An 18,446-nucleotide genomic window follows, 5' to 3' on the forward strand; every position below is an offset into this window, starting at 1 on the left:
TGCTAATTAGCCTCTTAAACAGCCCCAAAACACAATGAAAAATACTCTTTTAGAGTAAAAACCCTAAAATGGGGAGTGGTTCGAGAGAGTTCAGTGGAAACCCTAATTTTTGGGGCGCCTTTCCACATCTATAAATAGACAAGCTGCCCCCATTCAGCCTTATTCTGATTGTGCAGGTTTCTCACTCCACGTGCAGATTTCAGCCATCAACCTCCTCCCACGTGGTTGTCCAGCCCTCGAGACTACTGCCACTCCATTCGTGTTTGCTCTTGCTACTGGCGCCTTCATCCATGCTGGCATCAGCTACTACTGGCGACATCATCATTTACTGTAATCCCTAATTTGTAGCAGAAATTAGGGTTTAGCAACAGCCTCAAAAAGCGTGCCAAAAATTGGAAGCTCCAAGACTTGGATTTTTCAGGATTGAAGGTGAATTTCAGCTAAATTCAGTTGGAAGACTAGCCAAACATTGAATTTGGGGCATTTTCCATCTCCATCAAAGCGGGTGAAGGCCAATTAAGTGCCCGAATCAAGGGGCAAAATAGATTGAAGACTTGCTGGTCACTTTGGACGGCAAAGGGATTTTGGATTGCGAAGGGGATTGGGAGAATCTCATTGTAAATCAACTTATTCTTCAATAAAGCTAAAGAAATACCAAAAGGGGTGCCAATTTTGGGGCCAATCGGGTGTGCATTGTCCAAGATCAATAGGTAAATTTGTATTTTCAGATTTGCATTAATTGTTTGCTACTGTAATTAAGTTGTAATCGGGGATTTACCACCCTATCCGAGGAGAAAGGCTGGTTAAACGTGCACATAAAGAAGAAGAAACACACTTGAAAGAGAAGAAGGGAGTTTTGATGAGCACAGAACAAGAAAACAAGACCTGACTAATTCCAAAAAGTAAACCAGAATATATAGTATTGATATGATAGACAAAGGCCCTTGCACAGGTGCTCTAGAGATGGGCAGTGAGGTTGCCAGACAGAGCAGCAGAGAGAAATCTGACAATCAGGAGAGAGGAGAGAGGAATACAGATGGTGACAGATCTGACTGGATGAAGATTGCAAACAGCAGTGAAAAGGTGATGACCACAATGGAGAGGATGACATGATGAGTCAACTGAAAGGACAGCCATATATATCCCAAAAGGGAAATATTTGCCAACCTGGTATCAAAACAAGTCAAACCATAGAAAACTTTCCAAGCGGCTCACAAAAAGGCAAAAAAAAGGCTATGTACCATGTGGGCAACAGTGTAGGGAAGTCATGACCAAAAGCTCTACACATGCATGTGTGAACAGCACTCATGGCAGACAAATAGGAACATGTCCAATGTGCTGCCTCCATCCAACACACCAAGGATGAGGCACAACGGACAGAAGGGCACTGTCATAGATGGGAGCTGATTGCTAGGATCATTGCTGGTTCATTTAGACTGCCAAAGTGTAGCCATGCTATTGACATTTAGGATGTTTCCACTGCAAAGACTCTTCCTAGGATTGGGCAGAGATGATCCATACTCTCTACAGGAATTGGGAGAGGCTACGTGCACATGAAAAGCAGAGATGCTTTTATGCAGACATGGGAATCCCACACCTTCTTTCGCCTAGCGCCTCACATGGTTTGGCACTATAGCCCACCAGATTGGCTGGTCACACAGCCAGTTATATTATAAAAAGCACAGTTGCACTTTACAGAGCCTTAAAAGAGGCTACATGCACATGAAAAGCAGAGATGCTTTTGTGCAGACATGGGAATCCTGCACCTTCTTTCACCTAGTCCGCCTCACATGGTTTGGAATTATAGCCCACCAGATTAGTTGGTCACACAACCGACTATACTGTATTTTTCCATCAGGGAGATTGTTCTCCAAGGTGTCATTAATAAAACTTTCTTCTCTCTAGAAAAACAAAAGAGTGATGGACATGACTGGTGCCAAAGCTCCAAACATCCTCATCTGACTCAAAATGAGGCTCACAACCAAGAGATGGACACAGAGAGACATTGAATGTCACAACTTTTAACACCCCCTCTCAGCACCTGAATTTGGCCATAGGACAAAACAGCAGAGAAGAGGAAACATTAGGGGAGAGAAAGCCTGGAAGAGGAAACTCAAACACTATGAACAACCACTGAAGCCAGCTCCAAGGATCTACAATGATCTAAGGGTAGTTGGGAAACTAGTGGAAGACTGGTAGATGTCAATGTCTTTCTCATCAAAGAAGGAAGTCGGGGCAAGGAGTATCACCCTCTCTCCAAACTCCAAGTAACTGGTGGTATGAAGATACCAATGGGAATGGAGAGGACTAGGGTCACACAAAGAAGTACACCAATCATGAATTGATGAGCCGAATCACTGGCCTGACCAAATGAATATAGCAAGCAGCTACCAAAAGTGCCAAAACTCCCCTTCATGATGGATGGACATCATGGACCAAAGGGAAAGGAATGGACTTGAAAGCAACAAGGGAATGTGGCTCAAAGAAGAAGAAAAGGAATTGCAATGGAGAAATGCTAAGGAAACCCTACCTCAAAAGAGTAGTAGAAACAAGGGGATGGATCCAATAAAGCTCACACTCCAGATGACCTATCCAAAGGAAGGCTTTTGGGGTAGTGTCCCCCCACACTAATTGCTTGCTTGATGAAGATAACCGGGTACCAAGACATGTGAAGCGATGAATGGAAAGGAGATGGAGGCCCATATCGTGAACATGAAGAACTTCCACTACGAAGCTTGAAGGAGAACAATTGAAGTAATGGGATGTTCCCCACACCAAAAATATTTGGGAAGAGATGTCACTATGATGAAGCCCTCTTAATGACAACAATCCTAGAGCAAACCAACCGAGGCAAACTCAAAATATGAGAAAGCCGCATAGGAATCAAGTGCCTGATGAATGTCAAGAAAGAAAAACTCCATTGTAACCGCTAGGAGAGATGTAGACTCCTTACATCCATCATTCACACCAAGACAAAGGTAAGGGTGCTTCTTTCAACACTTCTCCCGCAGATGAGTCATCTTCCCACTGTAAGGACACTTCAAAAAGCCCTTACATTTAGCCTTTGTATCAAACTGCAGGTCCAATGATGCCTCCAAATTGACTTTCTTCCCTTTCTTCTCCTTCCTTTATTCTTTCTCAAACGAGATAGCTGCAAAAGCACAATTGTATTGGCCATACTCCATTTGTTTCCTTGTGTCAGTCCACCTGCTCCAAGATCACAGGGACCAAATCCTCCCTAGTGATGGTGTCCTACACCTGTGATGTGAGAAGACTAGTATAGAAAACACCATACTTAGGTGAGAGAAGATGTGACAACAAGGTCACAGCCATTGATTGAATAGTCTTTCCAAGGTATACAAATTCATACTGGACCTCCTTTATCTTGTTGATATGCTCTTTCCATGGTAGGGGAATTGCAGACAAAGCTGCCTTAATTTCATCTCCACAGTGATCCAATATGCAAAGATTTTGACAACTAGATTGAGATCTCACAGGTTGTACAGATATGTTGTATATTTACTAGAAGTTTAAAACTACATTAGTGTTATTCAGAAAGAAGAATAAGCAACCAGAAGGAGGAGAAGGGGATGAGTTGCAAATGAAGAAGTGCTGTCAAATCATAACCTGGAAGGGAGGGAAGGAGCTGATGGTGGGGAGGGGTTAGTCCGACGACAAACAACTACCTGTAGAAGCATCACCATCACACCTCTATCTTTCTCTTAGTCATATTAGTCATACTATAACCAACAAAGATAAACTTTTACGATCTCACGTCAATTTGCCACATTTCTTATTGTCCACATGGACATGAGCATCACGCCCAAAGATGAAAAAATGAGAGACGGAAGGCTTCTTACCAAAGAAAGACTCAAAGGGAGTCATGTACTGTAAAATTGATGTCAAAGACGTATTGCGGATGTGAGCCGCTGTAGAAACTGACTCAATCCAAAAAAAGTTAAGGAGACCACTATGCTCCAACATCAATCCAGGCCATCTCAAGCATGGTCCGATTGGCACACTCCACCACAGCATTCTCAAATGGTGTGCTTGGATTGAAATACTCCATCTGAATGTCATGCTCCCTGCAAAAATGGTCAAAAACCTTAGAGCAAAACTCGCCACCATAGTCAACTTGTACACCTCGAACTTTGAAAGTCATTCGCTTTTCAATGGATGCCTTCTAATTGCAGAAGTTAGAATATACCTCACTTTTGGAGGCCAGGAAATAAGGCCACCCATACTTGCTAAAACCATCAACAACAAGCATTAGATACTTGAACTTCCCAAAGGAAGACCATGCCTCGAGATCCGCACAAGTCGATACGCACCATCTCTAGTGGAGTAGTAGCCCTCCGTGAGGCAACCTATGGGTGAGGCCACCTATGTTACTTGCCCCATAAGCAACAAGGGTATAAAGTGTGGATGTCAAAAAAAATCTAGAAGTCCCCCTCCATGATCTTCTTCTAGGAATCTTGTTCAATGGAGTCAAAGTTTAGGCACCCGTAATGGGTACGCCAAAGTAGCCCGAGCTCCTAGGAAAATCGTGCAGCAAGGGTGGGAAGCTTGTAAAGCCTACCCTCATGGGTACCTACCCAAAGAACAGCACCTATGAAAGAATCCTCAACAATGACATCCTAGGCGAAGACCACCCAAGTACCTAGTTGTGTGGAACCAGAAAGAAGGTTAAAACCTGAATCCGGTACATAAAGAACATTGGCTAAAGAATTCTAGCGATCTAGTAAAAGAAGAATAGTCCCCACTCCTCGAACTGGAATGAAAGAGTTGTCACCAATGGTGACGAAAGCTCCCTTTGGCACACATCTCAAAGCCAATCCTATCAGTAGGTCACATGTGAAGAGGCTCCACTGTCCACAAGCCGTGGCTTCTTCTTTGTGAAAGAAGAAAATTTTGTGTCTTCGATCTTGAATAGATGAACAAAGATGGACTCTATAGTAGCTAGGGTAGCCTTCGAATCTTTGGAACCTTCCTTTGGCTTCAAATGGGGGTATTTTCATCAACACTTATCCTCCCAATGAGTACCTTTTCCACAGTGGGGACACTTTGGCTTGGAATTATTTTCATCCTTCTCATCATCTTGCTTCCTAATATCAACCTTCTTATTCTCCCCTCTTGCACCTGCTGTAAAATCCTTTATGGAGCCAAATCCACTAGCTACTGTCTCTTTGAGTCTCTCATCGTGCTCCAAGACAAGTAGAGCTAGCTCTTTCCAAAGAAGTGTGTCATGAACCTGAGAGGTAAGCAAGTTGGTGTAGAAAACATCATACTTTGGAGATAGTAACTGGGTAAGAAGAATCATCGCTATATCCTCCGATGAGATAGTCCAACCAAGGGATGCGAGCTCATTTCACATATTCTCCAACTTATTGATGTGGCCCTTCATAGAAGAAGTATCATCAATAGAGAGCATCCTCAGTCTCTTCTCTAGGGTAATATGGTGGGCAAAGGTCTTTTGATGGTAGAGAGCGAAGAGCTTCATCCACACACCTCCATGATTGTCCAAAGTCTATGCACATGTACAAGAACAAATCTTGTAGACTCATGGAGAGAAAATATTGGGCTCAAAAGTTAAGCCAATCCCATTAGGCAGCCTAGTCCATTGTAGAACCAATCTTGGGATTCTCCATCACTCAAGAAATAAGGGTAGTTACAAAAGACCATAGATCAAAAGGCAACCAATGATGTTCTGGCAGACCTCTCCTTCTCTAAAAGACCCCCTCTCCTCCTCGTGGCCACCTCTCTAAAGAAGGAACCAATCTCTTATAAGCTCCCATCCAAATCACTAGCTAATCCTCCAACTAAGAAGGGTCTAGATCTCCATATCTGTATGACCGACTCTCTAAGATCGTCCTCATAGAAAAGTGCTCTAGAAACTTGACACTAGAGTGGGATCCTACAACTCTCTCAAAGAGTAGTTGAATAGATGAGTGGTCCGAGAGGGTTGCACTAGGTATGATGCTTGTTAGGGCGCCCCTATCACAAGCCCAATCATCCACATAAAATCAGTCAATCCTACAAAAAGTCCTAGCTTCCACTACCCTATCTCTCCTAGAGAACAAGAGCGATTTTGTAAACCTGCCAAGCTCTACTTTGAACCATGAGTCTTGGCCTCTAATCTGAAAAAGTAACTCCTCCTAGGCAGCCTGCTCTCCTCCTCTATTAGTTTTCGTATCTTTCTCTCCTACCCACAAGAGCCTCCACCATACGTCGCCTACTATCCAATGATCCACCTATGGTAGGGATTGACTAAGGGTACTAAGGGTAGTCCAAAACTATCTCCTATCTCATTGGCCATTTGGGGCATAAATGACCAACAAATCAATAAGTGATTCCTCCACTCTCACTAAGACCCACATAGCTCTCCCTCGAATCACAATACCCCAATCATGTACAGACTGGGTCCACTACTCCCCAACACATATGCAAACTCCAACCTATATCTCCACCTCCCAAAAGTGCTGCCCAATAGGTGTGACTCTAGCCTAGCAATAGCCTCCCATAGTAGTGAGATATCCTCTCTACCAAGAGGTGGTGCCCCTACAACATGGGAAAATTAGCTGCTCCTACTAATGCTCTATGCAAATCCTATCTCATGAGGATCTAACCCTACCAAAAGTATTGTCCTCCAAAGCCTCATACTGTTACCGTGTTTCCGACTGCGTTACCGCAGCACAAAGGAGTGGGAACTGGGAAGAAGGAAAAATAGCGAAAAAGGCGCAAAAGCAAAAAAAGGCGCCTTGACTGGCAACCAATCCCTGAAAAATTCAAATGTTCGGACACGACCCTCAAGAGGCTTCGGTGTTGGGCCATGGTAACGAAAGAGGAAAAGGCACACCATTAAAATGTGGAAGCTCCCCCGAGTCTGTGTAAAAGAGTGCCAGGCTCGCTCCTGTGCAAAGTGTATGCATTAGTGGGAATAGGATAAATTAGAATGGTGGAAAATGGGAAAAGGGGCCTAGGCTACGGCCGGCCATGTAAAAGAGGAAAAAGGGGATGACCGCCCGAAAGGGATTTAGGGTCTTGTATATAAAGTTGAAAAGTGAATGAGAAGCTCATTCTTGGGTGTGTGGCAAAAAGAGTCTTCTTCTTCCTCTCTTCTTCTCTCCTCCTTGCTTGTGTGTGCTCTTGAGAGAGGGAGTGTGAGAGAGTGAGGGAGTGAGTGTGTGTGAGAGTGAGGGATCAAGAGGGTAAAGCTCTTCATCATCTCCTCTCCTCTTCTTCTCTTCTCTTCTCTTCTCTTCTCTTTTCTTCTCTTGCGCGCACGGCTATGGAGGATGGAGCTTGGAGATGGAGGAGGCTTGAGGATGCTTGAGCTAGCATCAAGGATCGTGGAGCTACTGGAGTGCAAGAGAGAGGAGGGTACTCGATCGGGCACCAAGGTAAGCTCACAACACTCGTAGGATCGACGGCGCGTCGGCTAGGTGAGAGAGAGCCATTAGAGCTCGCTTGGAACGCTTGAAACAATAAGCGGTCCGTGGGTCTTGGCGGTTGAGTGAAAGCTCCCACATTTTGGTTCCGTTGCCGGGACCACGGATTCAAGCTTGAGCACTTGCGCGCCTCACATCGAGCATCGAAGTAGGGTATTCACCCTCGAAACAGAGCTTGAGATAGGTAGGAAGTTGGGTGTTTTTAATCTTCGGAACAAGTAAGTATTTTGGGATATTTTGGTTGTTTGATGATTGGAAAGCATGGAGGATCTATTTCAATTTTTTGCCTTCGATTTTTGTTGCATTTAGCATAGGTTAGAGTTAGGAAATCGAACCGGAAAAGGGTAGGGTTCACTGGTTCAAAACAGGGCAAAAACATGGAGAAAATCGTGCAAAATATGCAAAATGCTCGCTAATGAGGACTAAGATCGACAAGAGAGTGATCAGGGGCATCAATGCCACAGCTGGGAAGGCATATAAGAGCCAGGAGGCCAAAAGAGAGCTCATTTGTACCATTTCAATGTGAGAGAGAGAGAGAGAGAGAGAGAGAGAGCTAGGGAGCCCTAGGCCGTGTGATTCGATCGCATCACCGACGCACTCACCGATCCATTCAGGTATATGAATCCCTCCCTCAATCCCCCTAGATAGGATCTGGAGGGTTGTGCTTGGTATGATTGTGTAAATCCCAAGAATCGATCGAAATCGACATCGCGCTATCTCCGTCGCGCTACGTTCGGCCCGTTTGAGCGGTTGCCTCTGGGCCGAGTCCTAGAATCGGCCCTCGGCCCCTTGCCATTCGGCCACTCGGCCGGAACCCTAGTCGGCACTCGGACCATCCAAGTCAACCTATCCGAGTAACCCTACTCAGACCGTCCGAGCCAGAACTTTTTGACCACGTGGCACATTCGGCCTTGCGCCATTCGACCCGTCCGAGCGACCCGTCCGAGTTCCAAATTCGGACTCGGCCATACCTTTGATTCGGCCCTCGGCTAACTGCGGTTCGACCCGTCCGAATTATCCTGTCCGAACCTGCCATTCGGCCCGTCCGAATAAAAATCGTCCTAGCCAGATCTGGAGATTCGGCCCTTGACCCTGTGCCATTCGGCCCGTCCGAGTGACCCACTCCGACCCTGCAACTCGGACCAGTTGGTCCGAATGCAACTTTTTGTCAAAGCTGTCAGAAATCTGACCCGACCCGGCAAACACGCATTAGTGCAACTTGTCGAAACCCTTCGGGCGTTCAGAATGTGATTCTGGCACACGGGATAAGAGAAATTGTGGTACACAGCCACTTAGCACTGGGTAGTAGACAGTTGAGGGACCCAAGGATTAGGACGCGAGCCGCTGAACCACAATGACCTGATCGATCGAAAGCAAACAAGGACACATACGAGGAACCCTAAACCCTGACTAGACGGCCGGAAAATTGACCTACAAGCCTACCAGGCCAGAAACGAGCGGGAGTGAGTGAGGCGCCGAGGAATTGCTTGCTACGCTCACATTGAATTTGTGCACTTGAAGTACACTTAAGTGACCATAAATTGAGGTTTGTATTCAATAATCGAAGGAACTCACTCAGATAAATCGCTCAAGGAACCTACCAATAGGAGAGGACCCAAGACGTAGACAAATATGCGAAGCGCAGGATAAAACCAAGCAAGGAGCACCAACGACAAGGATCCGTCACGACTATTCGACCTAATTGACATCACAACGGGGCGCAAGAATTCGACCATGACGGAAGAAAGCTCAGACCATCGGTCTAATGAGGAGCTCGATTTGAGTGTATTCCCAGATGCTATACAGCAGATGGTGAGCAGTTACGATGCGCACGCCCGGTACGAGCATCGGGGTAGGACAGCAGATGCAATCATTGCAGACCTAGAGGAGGAGAGAAGGCTAGCCCGCAAGGCATTGCAAGGCATAGCTGATTATATAGGGATCAACAGGCTAGGAGCCAAAGGCAAAGCATGGAGCTGCATGAGGTGCAGTGAGTGCTGAACTTGGCTGGCCGGAACCGAACAGACCATGAGAGAGCACTAGAGGGAGACTTGACGCTAAGCGAGCTCCTCATGAAACGGCTACTCGATAATACCGCAGTAGAGCAGAGTGCCACTGCACTAGCGACATCTCTGCTTAGGATTAGGGACAAACCAGGGCTCAAAGAGCCAGGCCAAAATACCGATTGTGGCCAAGCAACTCGACAAGTACCAGCCGCATGATGACCCATACAGCTTTGTCGAGCAGTTTGAGCAGGTCTGCGAAGCCAACGGCCTCAACGACCAGACCCAACGTTCGCAAGCATTCGGGCTTTGCTTAGGCGACAAGGGTAGGACGTGGCACACAAGCCTGGATGCCGTGGAGCGAGCCAACTTCAGCAATCTCAAGGATCTCTTCGTCAAGAGGTTCGCCGAGCCCGGATACTCCAATAACCTGCTAGTACGCTTGATGAATGTCAAGTAAAAAGAGAATGACATCCGCAACTACGTGACCCATGTGAGGAGTCTCTTTAAGAGAATCCCTCTAGGCGAGCGACCGACTGACAGCAGTTTCAACTGTGTTCATCAGCGGAATTAGAGACGAGGAGCTGTATAAGGCATTGGCAGGCAATTCAAGCTTGCAGTGGGACGTAGTGGCTAGAGTTTTTGAAGAGACCATTAGAGTCGATGACCAGCTGAGAGAGCGAAAGTCTAGGAGCTCAACTCTAGAGGAGACTAACCTGCGAATCTTGGAGAGAACGTCAACCTCTAGTGAGTGGTCAAACCCATTACCTCAAGATAAGGGGAAGGCGACCGAGACAGACCAAGGCTTGGCTGAGGTCAAGATGGAATTAGCCAAGATGCACGACATGTTGAGACGACCAACGCGCCCGCACATCCAGTGCGTGTACTATGGCGGAAACCACTTGCCAGCCGAGTGTCAAGACCCTAGGTCGAGACCTTGCGCTAACTGCGGTAGGTTCGGCCACGATGCCGCACATTGCAGACTACCACGAAGACTTCCATACTCGTAGCCCTACGGCCAGCCTTATCTAGCTAACAGGCCGCAGCCATTCTTCGGAAGGGGAGCCCCATTGGCTCTACCCGCGCCTAACGATATGAAACCAGCTGTCCCGAGAATGGACATAAATCCTACCGGCATTCCTAGACCGCCTGGTCCTTATGTGACCCACCCACCGAGCGACGCTTCAGTACACTACGTGGAGGAGCCTAGTGACGAAGAGACCTACATATGCCCTTACGTCTTGCAGGACAACGAGGGCAACGCGGTCCTCATGGATTATCGACCCGTACCGGTGATGGCGTTAGGGCGAGGACGGGGTAAAAGCCTAGGAGGGCAGCCACAGGATCCGGCCACTTGCTAGACTTGCGGCCACCCCGGTCACGTCTCATCACGCTGCCCTGAAAGAGAGCAGCAAAACAGGGACAAGGCTGACCAAAGGTGCGCAGAGTGCGGAATCACCCATCTTTTCATAGACTGCCCGAAGCGGAAGCCGCCCTCTAGCTCAGCTAATGTACCATCCGTCCCATTGGGTCTGTTTGGTGTCGAAAACCCCGACAAGGAAGCCACACCTATTCCCTTACGAGTTATGACCCGAGCCCAAACGAAGCAGGCCGGCATCTCCCTGCCAGGACCTAGCAATATTGACACTGCCTCAATAGGAAAGAAAAGCCGCAGGCGGAAAAATAAGAGATCGGAAGCTAAGGTCGCATTGAAGACCGAGAGTGCGATGTCTTTACCTACTGGGAGGAAAGTCTCAGATGCGGAGGCAGCAACTTCAACCCCTAGGACAGCTGAAAAGGGAAGCGCTAAGATAGGGGAATACCCTTATCCTAAGCGGCAATTAGAGGCCATAGAAAAGGTGAGGGAGTGGGTGAGGGAGGCTCAACAGCATCTCACAGACGCTGAACCCATCATAGAGGACGAGATCGATGACCTCTCCAGCATGAGCACGCCAAGGTCACCGCCTCAACCTAAGTTCGGCCGAAGCCACTAAGCCACGAGCAGTGCCCCTGAGGCCAAGTCTAGACACAATAGAGCTGCAGATCAGCCGCAGCCATTGGTCCAGGCAGCCAGGGCTAAAAGAAGGACGAGTATCTAACCACCTCTTGACCACTCTAGTGGCCACCCCTGTAACACTTAGCCTGGGAGATCTGCTTAGGCAGCACCCCACCCTATGGCAAGACCTTAAACAGTGGGTCGAGGGATCATAAGAGCAGGTCACGGCAGACCCTCAAGACCAGGATGCAGAAACGCAATTGCCAAGTCTGACGCTACACTCTGCGCCTAAATCCTTGCACGTCAACGCCTTTTGGGAAGGCTCTGAGATGCACGTGGTCCTGCCGATCCTAGCCCTGGGTGACACAACAAGGAAGGGAATTGTAGACACAGGAGCGGGGTTAGTGTGCTTAGCCACACAGTGCTACAGACTTGGGAGAACCCGCCTGTCGAAGCTGCTCGATTTAATGTCACGCTAGCAAACGGTATGAGAGTAAAGCCATTCGAGGTCTTGAAGAATTGGCCAGTGAAGATCGCAGGTGTCCAGTTCTCTGTCGACTTTATAGTCATGAAGGGAGTGGACTACGATGTCCTATTAGACCGGCCCTAGATGCGCAACGCTAGAGTCATAGAAGATTGGGGCAACGGCTTGATCTTCCTTGGCAATAGAACTGACGCCGTAAGAATAGAGATGGACACTTGGAAGACCTCACCAGTCGACCTAGATGCCATCTCTGCCATGCTCAAAGGGAACACTCAGGTCAGGAAGCCCTATGGGCCCTTGACTAAGTACATCCCATGTCCAGAGTATGAGCGGGATTGGATGCACGTTCTCGCTACGATTGACCTGCCATTCTCCGACCATGAGGCGTATGAGCAGACCATCAAAACAATCGGCAAGACAAACGAAGCGCTCTCTACACCCGTCTACATGATGGCAGCAAGCCTCCATGGTAGGCCTAAGCCTGTTACCTTCCAAGTGTCATCCAACAAAAGGGAACTCCACGAGGTACTGGAATACCTAGCGGACCAACTAGCGAGCAACCCAGCTGCCAACTTCAAACCGCTCCAGGATCTTTTAGAGGATCCTAAGTGGCGATGGACCAGGGTGCACGAACTGAACCTCATGTACAACTGGGCCCTGATTCCAGACCAACGACACGGGGCATACCAAGCCCTAGGAGACGATGGGCAGTCAATTGACAAGGATTCCTGCGATGAATACGAAGACTACCAATCCTTCAGTGATGGAAGCAAGGGTGAAGTGGATACCGTAGAGTACGACACTGAAGGACGAGAGATTGAGTAGATACGAGCAGATGCCAAGCCGCAGAAAAGGCAGATCCTTAGATTGGAGCAAGGAGTCATGCGCATGAAATGTGATCGTGCGTGGTTGGAATGTATGGGGGCCGTAGACCTTGAGCAAGCAGGCCTAGCCCAATCAGGGATGACATCAATACTTAGAACCGAATCGCCATCCGAATTGCGGCCACTAGGGGAGACCACCTCTTCCAGCGAAGATGAAAGGTTCGACTCTGAATCTGAAGTTACTTCGGATAGCGATCCAGAGATCCCTAGGCCGCCCATGACCAGATGCACCAAGGGGGACTTACCCGTCCACCTGAGACGCAGACGGTCAAAGCAGGATAGGGCAAAGTACCCCAAGGATGCACAATCAGAAGAGCAGCGAAAGCCGCAGGACCTCCCTAAACACTTCACTAAATTCAAAAAAGGGGATAGAGTAGTGGTGCTGCCAGGTGCCAAGCGTCATGGGCAGATGAGCGAACCAATCGAAGGACAAGCCAAGGTCAAGGAGGTGAACCTAGCCCTGGAAGGGGAGATACCCCGACCAGTGTTCATTGCCGATGACTTGACCGGTAAAGAAGAGTTGAGCATTGTTGCTCTCTTGCGGGAGTACATAGACGTATTTGCCTGGTCCTTAGAAGAGCTACGGGGGGTAGATCTGAGTGTTGTGACTCACAACATACCTATGACGACGGACGCAACGCCGGTCATGCAGCGACCGTACCCCATGAATCCAAAACACGCTCATGCTGTCAAAGAGGAAATCGACAAGCTGATGAGAGCTGGATTCATCTACGAAATTGAGCACACGGACTGGGTGTCCCCCATAGTCATCGTGATGAAGAAGAATGGCAAAATTCGAGTGTGCGTCAATTACAAGAAGGTGAACGTGCTACAAAGAGAGACAACTATCCCTTGCCATATACCGAGCACATGCTTGAGAGGGTGGCAGGCAAGGAAGCTTACAATTTCCTAGATGGCTTCTCAGGGTACAACCAGGTGCAAGTATATCCTGCAGACAGGCACAAGACCGCCTTTACCACTGAGTGGGGCGTCTTTGCGTACATAGTCATGCCCTTCGGGTTGACCAATGCCCCTGCCACTTTCCAACGCCTCATGTGCACCATCTTTAAAGACATGCTTCGCAAGGAGTTAGAGGTTTTTGTCGACGATCTGTGTATCCATTCTACCTGGATCGACCACTTAAACAAGCTCCGGACAATCTTTGAACGGTGCCGCTTATATCGTCTCTCCTTGAACCCCTTAAAGTGCCAGTTCTGGGTGAAACACGGATGCATCTTAGGGCACGTGGTGTCAAAGAACGGCATTGCCACTGACTTTTCTAAAGTCAGAGTCATTGTGGATTTGCCACCACCCGATAACTACAAGGGAGTTCAGTGCTTTTTAGGACACATGGGATATTATCGACGCTTTGTACTAAATTACGCACTAATTGCTAGACCATTGTACAAGCTGTTGATAGTGTTCGAGTGGACTGCGGAATGCCAGCGCGCATATGAGGAGTTGAAAAAGACTCTCACCACTGCACCAATTTTACGAGCCCCAGACTGGAACATAGCGTTCCATGTACATATAGACGCCTCTAAGTTTGCTATCGGAGCCGTGTTATGCCAGCCTGGCGAACATAATCTAGACTACCCGGTGAGTTTTGCCAGCAGGCAGCTCACAGAGACCGAGATGAACTATTCCACGACGGAAAGGGAAAGGTTGGCCATGGTGTTCGCGGTAAAGAAATTCAGGCATTACCTGTTGGCCACTCCCTTTGTCTTCTTTGTTGACCATCAGGCCTTGCTGTATCTTGTGAATAAGCCTTGCGCTACGAGACGCATAGCTAGGTGGTTACTTCTGCTACTGGAGTTCGACTTCTCTGTGGTTGTGCGCAAAGGAAAGCAACATTACATGGCTGACCACATGTCTCGCATACCCACAGGAGAAGCCGCTGGACAAGGCATACCAGACGATTTACCGGATGCTCATCTCTTTAACCTGTCTAGCGAGAAAGAATTATTTAAAGCTGATCTGACGCCGTATTGGGCCGAAGACATAGTGCAAGTACTAGAGAGCGGACTACCTGAGCGACCAATTGAGAAGGCCAGACTGAGGAGGCTTATCCTGAAAATTCAGCCTTACCAACTGATAGCAGGCCAACTTTACAGGTTGGGACAAGACGGTTTATTGCGCAGATGCATATGTGAGTACGAGATGCACGACGCATTAAACGAAGCACATGGCGGGATCGCTAGAGGACACTTTAGTGGGGACACAACAGCCCGAAAGCTGCTACAATCCCAGCTATGGTGGCTCACCCTATTCCGCGATGCAGCTAAATTTGTAAAGCACTGCGATGAGTGCCAAAGGACCAAGGTGCCTGTGCGAAAGGACAAGATGGAGTTGGCCCCTGTCATAGCCCGACAACCCTTTGAAAAATGGGGCATCTATTTTATTGGACCTGTCAGTCCTGCAGCGCAATACTCCCAAGCTCGATACATCATAGTAGCGACCGACTATCTAACGAAATGGGCAGAGGCACGAGCCACGAGGAAGAACGATGCTAGGACCACCGCAAAGTTCTTGTGGGAGCAGGTCATTTCACGGTTTGGTTGTCTAATCGAACTTGTAAGCGACCAAGGCATACACTTCATTAATGAAGTGATTGTCCACTTGCTCTCTACCTTCCTAATAATTCATCGGAAGTCCTCTCCCTATTACCCTCAGGCTAATGGCCAAGCCAAATCCACAAATAAAATCCTAGTCAATGTGCTTACAAAAGTCGTGTCTACTTCGAGAAGTGACTGGGACAACAAGCTAATGGCCGCCTTGTGGGCCTATCACACAGCTTATAAAACGGCTGTGGGACAGACGCCCTTTAGGCTGACGTACGGAACTGAAGCCATTTTGCCCTTAGAATTCTTCATCCCTAGTTTGAGGCTAGCAATCCAGGAGCGTTGGGAGGGAAGAGAGGCTTAGACCGACCGCTTGGTGGAACTCGAGCGCTTAACGGAGACCCGACTCCTCGCCACTCACTCTCTGATTTGTGAAAAGGCTCGACGAAAGATGTGGTTTGACAAGCATGTCAAGCAGCGGGACTTCGAACAAGGGGACCTTGTTCTGCTGTACTCGGTGAAAGGACATAAACAGAAGATGAAGTTTTGGGGGCTAGGGCCTTTCAGAGTACACGTGATTGGTAGGACCAGGAATGTCGAGCTGGAGACATTTGACGGTGAAGGAATAGGCTTTTTTAACGGCAGCCACATTAAGAAGTACTATCCTCCTCCACATCCATTACATGAGCCACCCATGCTAGAACCCCCACTGAACGTCCGCATGGCTACTGTAACTGACCTTACAGATCAGGATGAAGAAGCAGTGGCACCGGCGTACCTGCGAATCACAGTCGCAACACGAGCGGTGTATTCTTTTGAAGCCTTGATTGATGAAGGTGCCGACTACAACATCTTGACGCATGACCATTGGACACGCATCGATCAACCGCAACTACAGCCCACTAACGCTAAACTCACCCCGTTTGGGGGTACTGCCTATCCACTCCTGGGGAAGTGCAAGATACTCATTTCCATCGAGTCTGAAAGTTTACCAGCTTTCTTCCATGTGTTTCCTAACACTACAGAAGCTGGTAACGTGTCACTATTGGGTCGCACCTTCAAGAAGTTAATGCACTGTAATGTGGATTACCACCTAAACCGCATTCATCTTGCTATCAGCAACGTCCGTATAGTGACGACTTTCAGCAACGGCAATCATGATTCCTCCACCATCACGATGCCACCAGTAGAAATCCCTGGGACCATAATCCAGCCCAGGTCTAACCTAGAGAAACCTGCGGCCTCGTACCAGGCTCTCGACCCCAGGCCCAAACCCACCAAGAGTCCTCACAAGGCCAAGGAGCCCAAACTTATGTGGGTGCCAAAACGGCAGAAACCACATCCGGGTACACCACCCAAACGCAATCCTAACCGCCAACATCATCAGCCGCCCTGGCCTAAGAGGTAGTCTAGACGCTATCGCCATAGATACACAGCCACGCCGCAATGGATCCCCAAGGATCTCTTGCGGGCACAAGGATATTATGAGGGCAACCCCTGGATTTGGGTGCCTAAAAATGGCCAGCTAAAAAGCTCATCTGCGAGCGATCTCGCCCTAGTGCGGAAGGCTTGCACACGTGGTGCCCAAAACATAGTCAACGCGCCATTGCAAGCTGTGGCTAGTAAGTCTCAACTCATCTATCGACCAAAGCAAATGCCACAAGCCTTAAACCTGCCTAATCCAGAGGACTTAACAAGAACTATGACTGCTCACTCAGAACCCAGCACGACCCCCAGGCCCCCAGAGCTTCCTGCAGCACCTCAACGTGCTTCGGAGTGCACAGCTCAACCAGTGATGCCGATGAGGGAGTCACCACTATCCAGTCCAGTTGCACCATCCCCACCAGCAAGTCTTAAACCTTCATACGCGATACGACCTTTCCTCTCCTTGGCTAAGGACCTTGCCGCAACCTCTAGCGATGACTTAATAACCTGCATCAAGATATTGGACGAAACTTTCACCACATTCGCTAGAAGTTATGAGAGGCTAGACCTCGGCCTTCTTGACAGAACCCTTGCTTCGGAGGTTCGTGCATTACCATGCACTTGGGAAGAATACGAACTTATAACAACTAAATCCCCCAAAATCGCTGCCGAACTGATAGCAAATGACGAAATCTCAAAGGAGCAAGCGGCCCTCAGACGCCTAGTCCCTTCATATTAAAAGCCTCCTCATTCTGTTCCTGAACACGAGATGCACGAGCTCACGCAGATGGCAAGCTCGCCTTTCACATTCTTGCAGCAGTGGTTTGCTCTGAGAATCCAATGGGAGAAAAAAGGTTGCTGAATAATGACCAATGTTGAGCAACGCGGGGCAGTTAAAACCACTGAATATGACCCCACTTATGTGGCACCCATCTCGTTTAGGGTTTTGGCCATCACCCGCAATCAGCATTTGGACGACCATGTGCTCGCTCACCCCTATATTGACCAATTCCTCACAGAAGAGGAATTACATGTCGCCAGCCGCCTTAATACTGGAGATCTATTTCATGATGTCCTTACCTACATTTCCCAAGTCTCTATCCAACTAGCTGCTCTCGATTGTCATGCTCAACTGGAATACAATCCAAAATTCTACACGTGGCTTCTTCACACGTAAAGTCCTACCCAAACAGGACCCACGCCTTTCACCTTTTAACCCCAATCCTAGGAAGGATTCTTCTCTCAGCCAGAAGAGGAGAGGGTATGTGGGTATGTATGTGGGGTATGTAATGAAGGTAAAAATAATCAGATAGGAAATGAATAAAAAGGGGGCATGGTAAAGTAAAAATAGTGAAAGGCATAAGCATTAGTATGAGAAATTGCTTCCAAAAATTCAGTCAAGAGTTTTTTCTCGCATAAACAGCAAAGTGCTATGTGAAAAATACTAACGGAAGTTACGAATTATGGCAGGAGCAGAAAATGTCGCAGCAAGACCGCGCCCATCGACTCTCGTTCACTGACGAGGAAAGGGAGCTATATTGTATCCAATTGGAAAACTGTGCCTTCGGCCAGCTCAAGTTCCAAACCATCCACAACATCGGAGTCGTGGTGGCGAAGGAGGAGGCAGCCAGGAGGGTGGTGGAGG

General features: G+C 48.1%; 1 protein-coding gene across 1 annotated transcript in view; it reads right to left on the bottom strand.

The window, feature by feature from the left end:
• LOC148024691 (uncharacterized) overlaps positions 1–18,446 on the bottom strand; it is a 253,797-nt gene that overhangs the window by 207,942 nt on the left and 27,409 nt on the right. The window lies entirely within an intron of this gene.

This window comes from Lygodium microphyllum, chromosome 15, assembly GCF_053477565.2.
Source record: "Lygodium microphyllum isolate KBCC chromosome 15, Lygodium_microphyllum_v1.1.10, whole genome shotgun sequence".
Lineage (NCBI taxonomy): Eukaryota > Viridiplantae > Streptophyta > Polypodiopsida > Schizaeales > Lygodiaceae > Lygodium > Lygodium microphyllum.